The sequence below is a fragment of the Melopsittacus undulatus genome, chromosome 2, assembly GCF_012275295.1.
Source record: "Melopsittacus undulatus isolate bMelUnd1 chromosome 2, bMelUnd1.mat.Z, whole genome shotgun sequence".
NCBI lineage: Eukaryota > Metazoa > Chordata > Aves > Psittaciformes > Psittaculidae > Melopsittacus > Melopsittacus undulatus.
In genome coordinates this window covers 26,089,427-26,100,798 of record NC_047528.1, presented here as the reverse complement: position 1 = coordinate 26,100,798, position 11,372 = coordinate 26,089,427, and positions in this window count along the sequence as shown.

Genomic DNA, 11,372 nt, shown 5'->3' with positions numbered 1-11,372 from the left:
GTCCACAGCATTGCTGGGTACGTCGATGAAGTGCTTAATTATGCTGATGAAGTCAACGGAGTTACTGTAAACTCAAGTTATACCAGTGTGACTGAATACTGAATTTGGCCTAGTTACCTGAAAGGAACAGCACTTTGAAGTCTCTGTATGTCTTTAAATAAAATTATTCTCCAGCAGAAGATGCAGAAATGCAAGACTTTTCCTCTAAAGCTTAATCCAGCAGTCAGTCAGTCTCCAGGATACCACTGGAATATTAATACCAAATCCAAATTGCACCCATGTTTAAGATAGATAATTGGACTTATTTTATACATAACTCTGTCTGTCATCGTTAGGGCTATATTGCTGCTGGCTGTGATAACATTTTTATCTGTTAACTTCCAAGCTGCTGCGACTAACACCAGCTACTCCTGAAATGAGTCAGCTAACTTTCTTTTTAACCGTTTGTTCTGCTCCCTGAAGGTGTTATGAATGTTGTGGTATGACAAGCTGGTCGACACTCATTCCTTTAAAGCTTATGTAGCAATTTTACTGTCACAATAGGCTTTCCACAAAATGGGTTCAGAGTTTTGCAGCAGCTGGGCAAGAAACATTTCCTGCTTCAGTGCGAAAAACTGAGTGAAAACAATTGTTTTGATTTATTTAAAAGGCATTTTATGATGAAAATCTGTGTTTTAACATCCATTTCTTTCTTTCTCCCATAGGCACAATTCGTACAGGCTATCTGAATTATCCAGAAACTGCCAAGGCAGATTTATACTGAAACTGGATTATAAGGAAATACACTGCAACAAATCATTTATAATCACAATCAATCGGTGTGATTAAAGCTCTGAAATCTCTCCTGAAGTTGCATTAATGAATGAGAAATTGCATGCAAATGGCACTGCGGTTCTCGGTCCCAGCCAGACGTTGTGCCTTTCATCTCCCTGCTCATGCAACACAGAGGAAGGTTTTCCTTTGAGACAATGTCCCAATGAATAGTCTTTCCATTCTAGGTGAAATTTCCACAGGATGACTGGGAACATTTATCTAAGAGAAAGAAGGAATGCTGCAGCCTGATACACCCTAAAAGGATGTTAACCCCTATAGACCAGTCACACCCTAACTCAGGTAAAATATTTTCAGACTAGCTAACTTATCTCATGTAAAATGTGGTATTCTTAACTTCCTGTGCCTAACTGCTGGTGCTATGGTTGCTATAAATGGCCAAGAAGCTACAATTCCCCACCCCAAATGTGAGCAGAAAGCTCCAGCACATATTTATCTTTTTCTGGCATACTTTACAGAAATATTTTGAAGCTTAAGAAGTCTCTTGGATTATGTTTGTTTGGTGTTTCAATAGCCTCCTGTGAAAGTGCTCATAAAGGGTTATTCTTTCTGGTTCATGGTGATTTACTTATTCCTCCAACTCAATGTTTGCGTTATGCTGATTATAAGGGCCATAAAAACACGGTACTGAAATGCATCATTTCCAGACACTGCTTGTTCTCTTTGCTGGGAGAAAATGAGGAATCACACCCCAGAAGATGCTTGGCAGGCAGAGGATGGATCCTGCTCTCCTGGGTCTACAGAGTGGGGCAACAAGATCTGGGGGTGCCAGCAGCCCACCATCACCAACACTGGCTGGGATTGGAGGGTGATGGATGCTCCTGGGTATGTTCATGGCTGATTGCATCTGAGGGAGGCCCCATAAGGTATATTCCTTAATCCATCTCCTTGGGAGCCCAGGAAGGCTGAAGTAGTCTGTGGGAAGTGCATGAACTTAAGCCCTTCAAAGACAGAACAGGATGAGGGTTCCTCCATGCCTACTGTGCTGGCATGAACTTGGCCTGCATGACAAAAGCCTTTTACAATGTCCTTGTGTTTTATCCTCATCCAAACCAGCTGAAATGAAAAAAGAAATCCCAGATTACCCACCTATCCATGCCCCCTGGGGGACAGACAAAAAGATCCATTGTCTGCTCCAGCCAGGAGGCAAAAGTTGTGCCTACAACCATTGGTGCACATGCCTGAGAGAGCAGCAGTGTAATTTCTGAGTGGTGAGTACCAGTTTATCATGTTCTGGGATCCTTCCCCACATACACCCACTTCATATCATTCTTTTCTGTTCAGAGGGGAGATTACCTCAGCCTATAAACACCCCTACAGTGAGATAGCTTTGTGCAGCTCTCCTCCATGTGGCAGAGGTAATGGTGATGACACCCAATATAAGGAAATCTGTGTACCACAGGACCTGCCCTCTGGGCTGCTTGGCTGCTGAGTGCCCAGCTGCTGCACTGCAATAAACCATGTCCACACTGTATCTGCAGCACTGAGAGCACCATCAGCTCAGTGTGGTTTCACAGCCACTGGAAGAGATGTCAAAGATGCTCCCATATCCCAGCACGGATGTCCTTCAAAGGCTGGGAGAGATGACCCAGATCCAGTGAATCCTACCTCCCCAAAGAGTGTAGTTGCAAAGCAGCGCTTCTTGACGCAACTGCTTCTCAGTGACAGGAATGAGGTAGGTGTGTTTTAATGAAGAGTGGCTTTAGCTTCACTTGGTGTGGGAGGATTGCTCTGCTGTGGGTCAGCACTGTGGCTAGATTCGCCCCACTCCTACACAGGGCCACTGGTCCCAGGATCACTTCTCTGGCTCTGGCCAGACGTTACCTGAAATCTCTCCTTGCTGCTGGTGCTGGTATTGGTGAAGGTGATGAGCTGCACTGATAATAGTGACTTCTGCAGAAAACAGATAAGCAGGCAATTGAAAGGGACAAAACTAGTGAGAGGAGCAAAAAAGCCTGTATTTCCCACCGTGTCAGGATACTAATGCTTGGCTAAGAGGCTGAAGTGAACTGGGGCTGTTTCAAGCCAAGATGTTTGAGGAGGACTAGTGGGCCAGCTGGTCTTGGAGGCTGATCATCTTCTTTTGTAAAAGTCAAAGGGCTGTCTTCCCAGGTCTGCTTTGATTAATACTCACCTGAAAGGGAAGTGCTTCCACAAGCACTTAATGCTTCTGTGAGCCTGTAGTTCATCCCTACAAACATGTGCACAGTTCTGTATGGGCTAGAGTTTAAGCTCATGGTATATCACTGAAGATTTTCTGCTTATTTTCTTCATAGTCTTTGTAAAAATTCCCTATTTTTACCCCCAGCTGTTTACTGAGTTAAATGGATGCACTTGCAGAGGATATTCATCCCTGGCATTCATCCCAGGTTACCTGGACAACTGCCTGAGAGCCTTCATGTTTGTTCTTACCTTCATGAGCCTTTGTTCCATGGTATAGCTCCTCCTGGAGAAACCTGGCATCTGACCCTAGTATTGCTCTTCCATTTGTGTGAGCAGTTTTATAGTTTGCATATTTGAGGCTGTGTTCTGCTTTTTTATCTACTTGGTTCAGAAATACTGACTGCTGAAATGTTCCTCTAATTCTAAGCTGACCACAAGATGCTGTGTTCAGCAAAAGTAGGTGTGCTCTTCAAAACCTTTCCTGCTGCCTCTTGGTGCAGCATAGCTTTGTGAAACTATGTCTCACTCTTAACAGTGAAAAGTCCTATTCATAGTCAAGCTGTTTCTGGCACTGAAGAAGCTGTCTTCTGAAAAGTCTCTCCTGCCCCTCTTCAACCTTTTTGTTTTCAACTGTGTGGGTTGGGCATGCTCAGCTTCTCAATGGGTACTAGAAGCCCTTGTCTGAAGACTCTTGCAAAAAGGCTTTGCTTCTGTTAAGTGAAACAGATCTTTGGAGAGCCAGATGCTGCTGGCGTGTGATTCCTTCCATGCTTTAGACAGTTTTGCACGTTGTTTTCTGTGAGTATGTACTTGGTGCTTCTTGACAGTGTCACCCTGGACCCTCAGTTTGTATCGCCTCTCTGCACACATTGCTTTAAAGTAGTTCTTCCTACCTTCAGAAGAAGATGAAAAAGAATCCTCTTGCAGTGGCCAGTGCATTCCTGGGATGCTTTGGTGCCCTGGAATCTCTGGTTGCTGATACGAGATTCCCGCTCCACTGGTCACCCTGCCTTTACATAGCTCTTTGCCCTGTCTCCACTTTGATATGAAATCAGCATTCTCTGCTGGCAGATAAGATGAGCCCTGTGGCACAGCAGCAAACAAAGATGAGTCTTTGATATAATAAGAGGTTAACAGGTGAAAGGAACAATCTGAGAGGAGGAAATCTACCTTACCTTGTAGTACCAGCACCAGATGACTCCATCTACAGCTTGTTCAAACAAGAATATTCTGATCTCCTAAAGGCCATTTGTAATTCTAACTGTAATCCATGCAGAGGGGTCAGACTTTAAAGTCCTTGTCAATCTTCTCTCTCTTTCCACTGACACCAGCCCATTTTCAGGTCAACATATTAATTTTTAAGTTGTCATCAAGTCTACAACACTGGCATGGCATTTTGAAGTAAATTCAGTAGCAGAGGTTGAACAGCACTCATAGATTACTAATTTATATAGCTTTTGTAAAAACAGAGTACAAAGATGCTTTAAAATAAGTCTTTTATTTATCCTATAATACTAATTACACAGTACTATAAAACAAAATTTTACATTTAGCTTTGAACTTATTTTACAGAAAAGAAGACAGCTTGCAGTTACAAATGAAGCTCTTTATGGGTAAAAAATGATGTTGTATATAGTATGGCTGCTGCCTTCGATTTCTTGTCTGGAATGATGAGATTAATCTTCGTATAAAGAAAATATGCACTCTCAGTCTTCACTGCTGTTGGGCACCTGTAAGTTATCTCAAAACTGAGCAACATGTGAAGCTTTTCCATCCAGAATTGAAGTGATGGTGCTAGGCAACACATTGTCTTCAAACACAGAAATTGCCTCAGAAGGATCAGTTGATATTTGATGTAGACTGGATCAAGAATTTGACAGGCCTTAAAAAAAAGGCGGTTGACTGACAGCTGTGAGGGCAGATTACTCTTTTTTAATACGGCTTTGAGGAAGAGCTTTCTTGGTCAGTGTCCTGTCAGGGCTGTGACTGCAAAGTCTGAGCCAGAGCCAAAGTGTACCAACTCTTGTTCATTGGCATGCTGATGTCTGATTTTGTGAGGGTTGGGGTTACCCTTGGAGAATGAGCATGGGCTATTGAAGCAGTTGTACATGCCTCTAAAAGCCTGCAGGAAGGGTGAGCTTTGCACCAAGATGTAGGGGTGAGAAGGTAACAGGTGTCCAGGTCATCCTTGTTCCCATCACATCAAACCAGAGAACTGCTCAGCTCGCCTGGCTTTCAGGCCAGGATCTGGATAAGTGGATTTTCTCTGTCTGATTTTCTTCCTCTGCTACAAATGGAGCTGAAGGTCCTTCGAGGACCTAAACATTAAGTTTTAGATGCCTGAGTCATGACAGGTGAATCTTACCCCCACACTGAACTGGTAAATGAAGCCTCACACAGGCTCTTTAATGGCTGTATCCCCAGAAGCTTTGGTCAGCACAAAAAAACTTGAAAGCTGCTCTTCCACCTTATGGCTGGGAAGATTGCAGGTACTTTTCTCTTTGCCTGGAGATATTGTTAGAAGGCAGCAGAGGCCCGTTTTACTACCATAACAAGTTAATTAACTCCATTTTCCTCCAACGAAGCTGAGCAAAGGTTTTGTGCAAGCCACATGCACTATATTGAGAAACAGGGCTTTTCTCCCACGTTCTTGCTGTGCCCGCAGTGATATGGCTAACAAAAGCTGTTATCTTCTCAAGAGGAAAAATCATACTCCTGAATTGTTTCCAACGGCCTGGGTTGCTCTTTTGGTTTCTAACTAAACACGCTGCATTAGAAGAAATCTCCGTCACGAATTGCCTTCTTCCCTCACCAAGCCCTTGTGAATCATCCATAAGGGAAAAAACACGGTGCCGCTACCGTGCTGAGTGCAGCAGCTGCCAGGCTGCTCTTCTCATCTGCTGCAAGATGATGCCCAACATGAGTGTTCAACAGCTTTCATCGGTCTTTCATATGACTTGGGAGATTTTTGGCCTTTTTCCCCCCTAGTTGATTCAACCAAGATATGCCACCAAGGTTTTGCAGAAGAGGTTTCCAGAAACTTTTTCATGGCAGGGTTGCCTATGACAAGAAGTGTAAAAAGTCTTTGCAGATCAGGAAACTTACTCCGTGGAGCAATCTGTGTAGGAAAGTTCATTCGCCACTTTTTGTGCTTGGCTCTGCAGTGCAGATTCAACATCTCGCAGCTTAAATTCCCATGAAGCACTCTCAAAATATTTGTCACAGGCTGCTTTTGCTTGAAACCTATGAGAGCAGAGCAAGCTGTGCAACAGAGCATGCCAGCATGCTTGTGAAAAACCCCTTCTGGGTGCCTGTCAGTGCTCTGCTTAGCATTTACCTTTCCACTTGCTCTAGCCATTTTCTTGACCTTGTGTTTACCTCCATGGCTCTTACCCACTTTCTGGCTCAGCTGCACATCTTGACTGGCTCAGACATTGCTGCACATGCAGCAATCTGTCAGCTGAACAGTAGCGCAGCTGAGGAGAGATGTGCTGATTTCCTCTGACATTGGCACATGAATTTGATTAAAATATCAAAGGAATCATCCATTGATGTAGGTGGTTTTGTAGACACATTTCCATGACTCCACAAAGGTGTTCAAATAGATGTTTTTTCTGACCACCATAAGAAAATCTTGGTCTTGCTCATGGAGGTAGTCACTACCCATGCTGTAACAGCAGTGTTGGGGATGAACAGTTGTGCAATCCATGTGCCAGTGACCCACAGCCGATGACTTGCAAGCCACCCATCAGGCCACTGAGCTACTCAAAATGATGATTTCACAGCACCAGCAACCACTGAGTGTCCTTTCTCACCTGCAGCTGGGTCAGGCTGAAAACCAAAGAGGGAATGGAAGTGGTCTGCAGGGACTTTCTTCTGTGCTTTGTTGAGCCACAGAATACTGTCCTGTCCCTAGAGAAACAAGAAATTAGGGGAAAGATTATAATAAAAACCTGTAATGCTGCAAAACTGCAGGAAGACAAAAGCATATTCCTGAAAACCTGTCAGTAAAGGAAATAAAACCAGGAACTGTCCTGGTGAGTCGGAAATATTTGGACATTACTGTCTGTAAACTACAACCCTTGATAACTAGTCAGCTGCTGAGAAATTCAGTGTACTCAGTGGTGCATTTTACAATTTCCCCTCTCAGCTACCACATTTCAATAGCTTTCTAGGAACGTGCTGACATCTTCTGGGGCTTCTTTGACATTGTCCTCACTCTTTGTTGTCTTCTCCTTTTCTTATCCTTCCCATCCTTCAAAGAGACCTCCATAAAACTACTGAATGCCACCTTCTTCACTCTTTCTCCTCTGTCCAAGCTGCCAGATGTTCCTAACTTGTTCGTATTGGTACCCTGGAGGGTCTGAATGATGCAGGGCCCAACACCATAAGACAAGAAGTGTCAAATGCAGTTATTGTCCATCAGTCAGTCTAAGGTCAGACCTGGAGACTGCTGGTGACAAACTAGTTTGTCTTCCAGCCTTGGGCTAATGCCTCTTTAGCTTCCTTCTCCACGGCCTTGGTGCTCTGGAGAGGGTAAGTACTTTCATCACCTCTGTGCTTTCTGGCATGCTGAAGCATGGAGCCTGCCTGGTTTGGGGAGGTGACTTTGGATGGGTTACACATGCTGGATTATGGGTGTTGCCCTGGAGGAAGCTGTGTATCTGCTTCACACAATGAGTGCCTCTCTGCTGACAGAGAGCTGTGAGGAAGGATCCAGCTGGGGTCAGACTGGTGCCTGTATCTGCACTCCTGATTTAGTTCCAGTATTAAAAGAAAACCCCTACTCATTAGATTCATATGAAGAAGCAGCAAATAAAGTGCCTATTTATGGAAGCTAAGGAGAATCCACAGAGATGTGGGCTACTGTTATTTGCTGAATGGCGCCTCCTGACATCATGGGTGGCTGGAAAGGCTTGCTCAGGAACAACAGAGAAAGCAGCTCTGTTTGGCTTCTTAAAGCCTTGACAACACTTTCAGCATCTAGCACTGTGATTCTTCTTTTTCCTTACAGAATTCTTACTTTGCAGGAAGCTTGATGTGCAGAGAGGGTAATGCTTTTTGAGTCTTGTGAGAAAAGTGTGCTCCTTGCTTGTTTGCAAAGTGACTTTTCAATCACACCATGGAGATTTTATATAAAGTAAGATGAAATGTACAAGTAGAAGAGAGGAAAAAGCTGTAAGGAAAGGTTTAGTAAAGAAAAAATCTAAGAAGATATAAACTGAAAAGAAAACACATCTGACTGGTCTGGAAGAGATACAAGCAGTCCTGCTTTTCGGCACGAGATTTTCTGTAATTGAAGAATACAGTCTGTATTGTATCTGTACAAGCTTCAAGTTTTTAAGAAACTCATATATGTTAAGAATTCTTCAAAATTATTTTTTGTCCCTTGTCCATTTTATTTTGACTCCCGAGTCCTTCTTAGTTTTTTATCCAAACACTCAGAGGCCATCACTGCTGGGTGCTCCTGGGCAGAATGCTGGCAAGAAATGCTGAGGGTGCCTTGGCATTTATTCAGGTAGGTCAAGGAGAGGTCAGCTGGCTGCCTGATACACCACTTCATCAAGAGCTGTCAGTCCCTGGCATCCATGAGCCTGTCAGTCAGAGTGTTGTGCCCGGCTGTTCTGGACAGAGGACTGCTGGGTGAGAGCTCCTTTGCCAACTCCAAATCTCGTGCCTTTTTGCAGCACTTTTGGGAACACCACAGGGAAGCGCAGCCCGGGGGTGCTTACACGAGACTTGCGGGTGCTGCAGGGCAATGTCAGTCATTCCCCAGGATTAAAGGGAAAGTAAATGCTGACTAGATGATGCATAACAAAAAGGGAGGCACAGGACCAACTTTACAGCACACACTCAACCAGCTGAACTTCACTGCAGTGTAAACTGGAAATGCAAAATTACTCCTGACTGCACCAGAGGCAAGAGCTCTGAATCCATTATTGACTGAATCCCTGCAAGGTGGGGATGTGCATGTGGCCAGGGTGAGCCCTCTTGAAGATACCCATGCATACCTGCCCTGGATACTTGTGGAGGTTGCCAGTTGCCCATTAGAGCCATGGCACTGGGGTAAGAGTCCTTCAGTGCCTTGTAAGTATTCTTGTGAGTGCTTTGATACATGTTCTCTTTCTTCATACATTGCCCAAGTCTAATTTATTTCATTGCTTTGTGCTCATTTTCCTCCTTTCTCTTTTTTTCCCCCCTTGTTGTGACTTCTTTTTTCTGGTTTCTTTATTTCCCCCACCCTTTCTTTCTCTTTTTCTCTCCACTCAGCCCATCCCTTTTGACCCCCTCATTGCATTTTCCATTCTCCAGCAGCTCAGTCTCCAATCAGAGAGAACGAGGAGTCCCTGTGAGTCTGTGCCTCAATGAGCTGTACCCCACCTCACCAAAAAGGGGATACAAGAGAGTCCAGTTGCTGTCTGAGACTCTACTTTGGTTTTATTTGCTTGGTGTTTTTAGGGGTTTTGGTTTTTTTGTTGCAAGCTGCTTCACCAGGCAGCAGGGTTGGTAGCCACAAGGGGAGCAAAGGATGAAAGCGGGAGGTTTTCAGGGAGCCACTGCTGATTTCTGTGCATCTGCAGCAGCATTTCTTTAAGGTGTGGGTGGACAGGTCTGAACAGCTCTGCCATGTATCTCTTTGCATCAAGTGCTTTTCCTCACCTTCAGCCCCCTGCTAAATCTCATCGGAGATCCCAATCTCCTTCTTGGATAAAAAGAGAAGCCACCAAGCTGTTGCCTGCCACGTGCCTTCATATTGCTGGTCACACATCATGAGCTCGTCTCATCCTGGTTGAGGCTCACTATTCTGGGCTTGGCAGATGCAAATGCAAAATTGAAACTGCTGGTTGCTCTTATCTGTTTTCACGACAGTACGTGGTGTGCCTTTGCCTTTAGGTGCAACCTGCCACTGGGACCTTTCTGGTTTCAGTTTCATCAGTATATTCGCCTTACAGACCAGGCATAAGCAAAGTTTGCATTTGCAGCACTAGATCTCAGAGCTCTTCTTAAACTCGTAACCAGCAGGGCTGCAATGGGCAGATATTTTTATACCTATGTTACAGAGAGGTAAAAAAGGCAGAACAGAGTTACTGCTTTTCACAGAAGAAAAAGGATGTGGCTACTTGGGGTCATTGTCCTGCTGTGGACATTTACACCATTTATACACTACAGACTTTACCTATTGAGCATCCTCCCCAAACACTGCCTCCTGCACTGTGTTAGCCACCAGCAGCACAGGAATATATGCATATATGTCAAAATACTGTCTTACTATTGTTGTCTCACCATGTCTGCATCTATATGAATTTATTGTAAAATATATATAAGAATATCATACATATGCATTTGTGCAGCATACACATAATGCATTCATTTGTATGGAAATACAGTTGTACACATATAGAAATATGCTTTTGAAGCATGAATCCAACAATGGAAAAAATATTTGTTTTAAAAAGTAAGTTTTTTTATTATGCCACAGCCCCCCTGTTGGTTCTGGCTATAAATTATTTTTCTCGTTGATGACAGGTAGCTATCAGTTTTCCAGTGAAACAAAGGAAGGGAAGATGAAATAGTTGTCAAGCACTGCATTGTACCAAGCCGTGAATTTTCCTTCCTACAGGCTGAAGAGAAGCCACTGAATTATATTGTAACTGTCAAGCATCCTGCTTTTAGTTTGTTGCTCAAACACAATAAGATTATTTAATATACAAAAGCTATCATGTGAAGCCAGTCAGTTTTTCCTCCAGCGATACATCAAGGAAAACAAGAAATGAAAAGCGTACCTGAAAATGTTGAAACATTGACAGTAGGATGTGGGAGAATATTGTAAGAGATCATATTTACGACAAAACAGAAACCCAACACCCTGGAAAACATACACACCACTTGAACTGTGTTTACTTCCAGGCACATTGGCCTTTGCATAGGGGTGGGCCGGGTGATTCAGCTGAATCTGAAACCTGATAAACTCTTGCCTTCTGTTTTTACATCACAGCTAGTGATTGTACATGACACATTAAAACCAGATATCGCTGCACTGACACTGCCTCTGGTATTTATTGTATCCATCCTGGTAAGGATTGTTTCTTGGCTGTATTGTACTTCAGTGTTTCACTTATGAAGTTGTATACAGGATGCAAGAGGGTATCTATTTAAATAGCAGGTGCTGGGTCTAGATTGTGAGAGTTGAGATGTAAGCTTGTGTCAAATACTTTCTTCAGTTTACCTTCTTCTTCTGTTCATGAAATGTGGCACCACACTGGTTCCTGGTAACTTATGCCTCATAAGAGCTCGTTCAGTAAATATAGTTCTGTCCAAATGCTATTAAGAGCCACACTTAGTAGGAATTTGAGACACATTAACCAATAAAGTCCTCT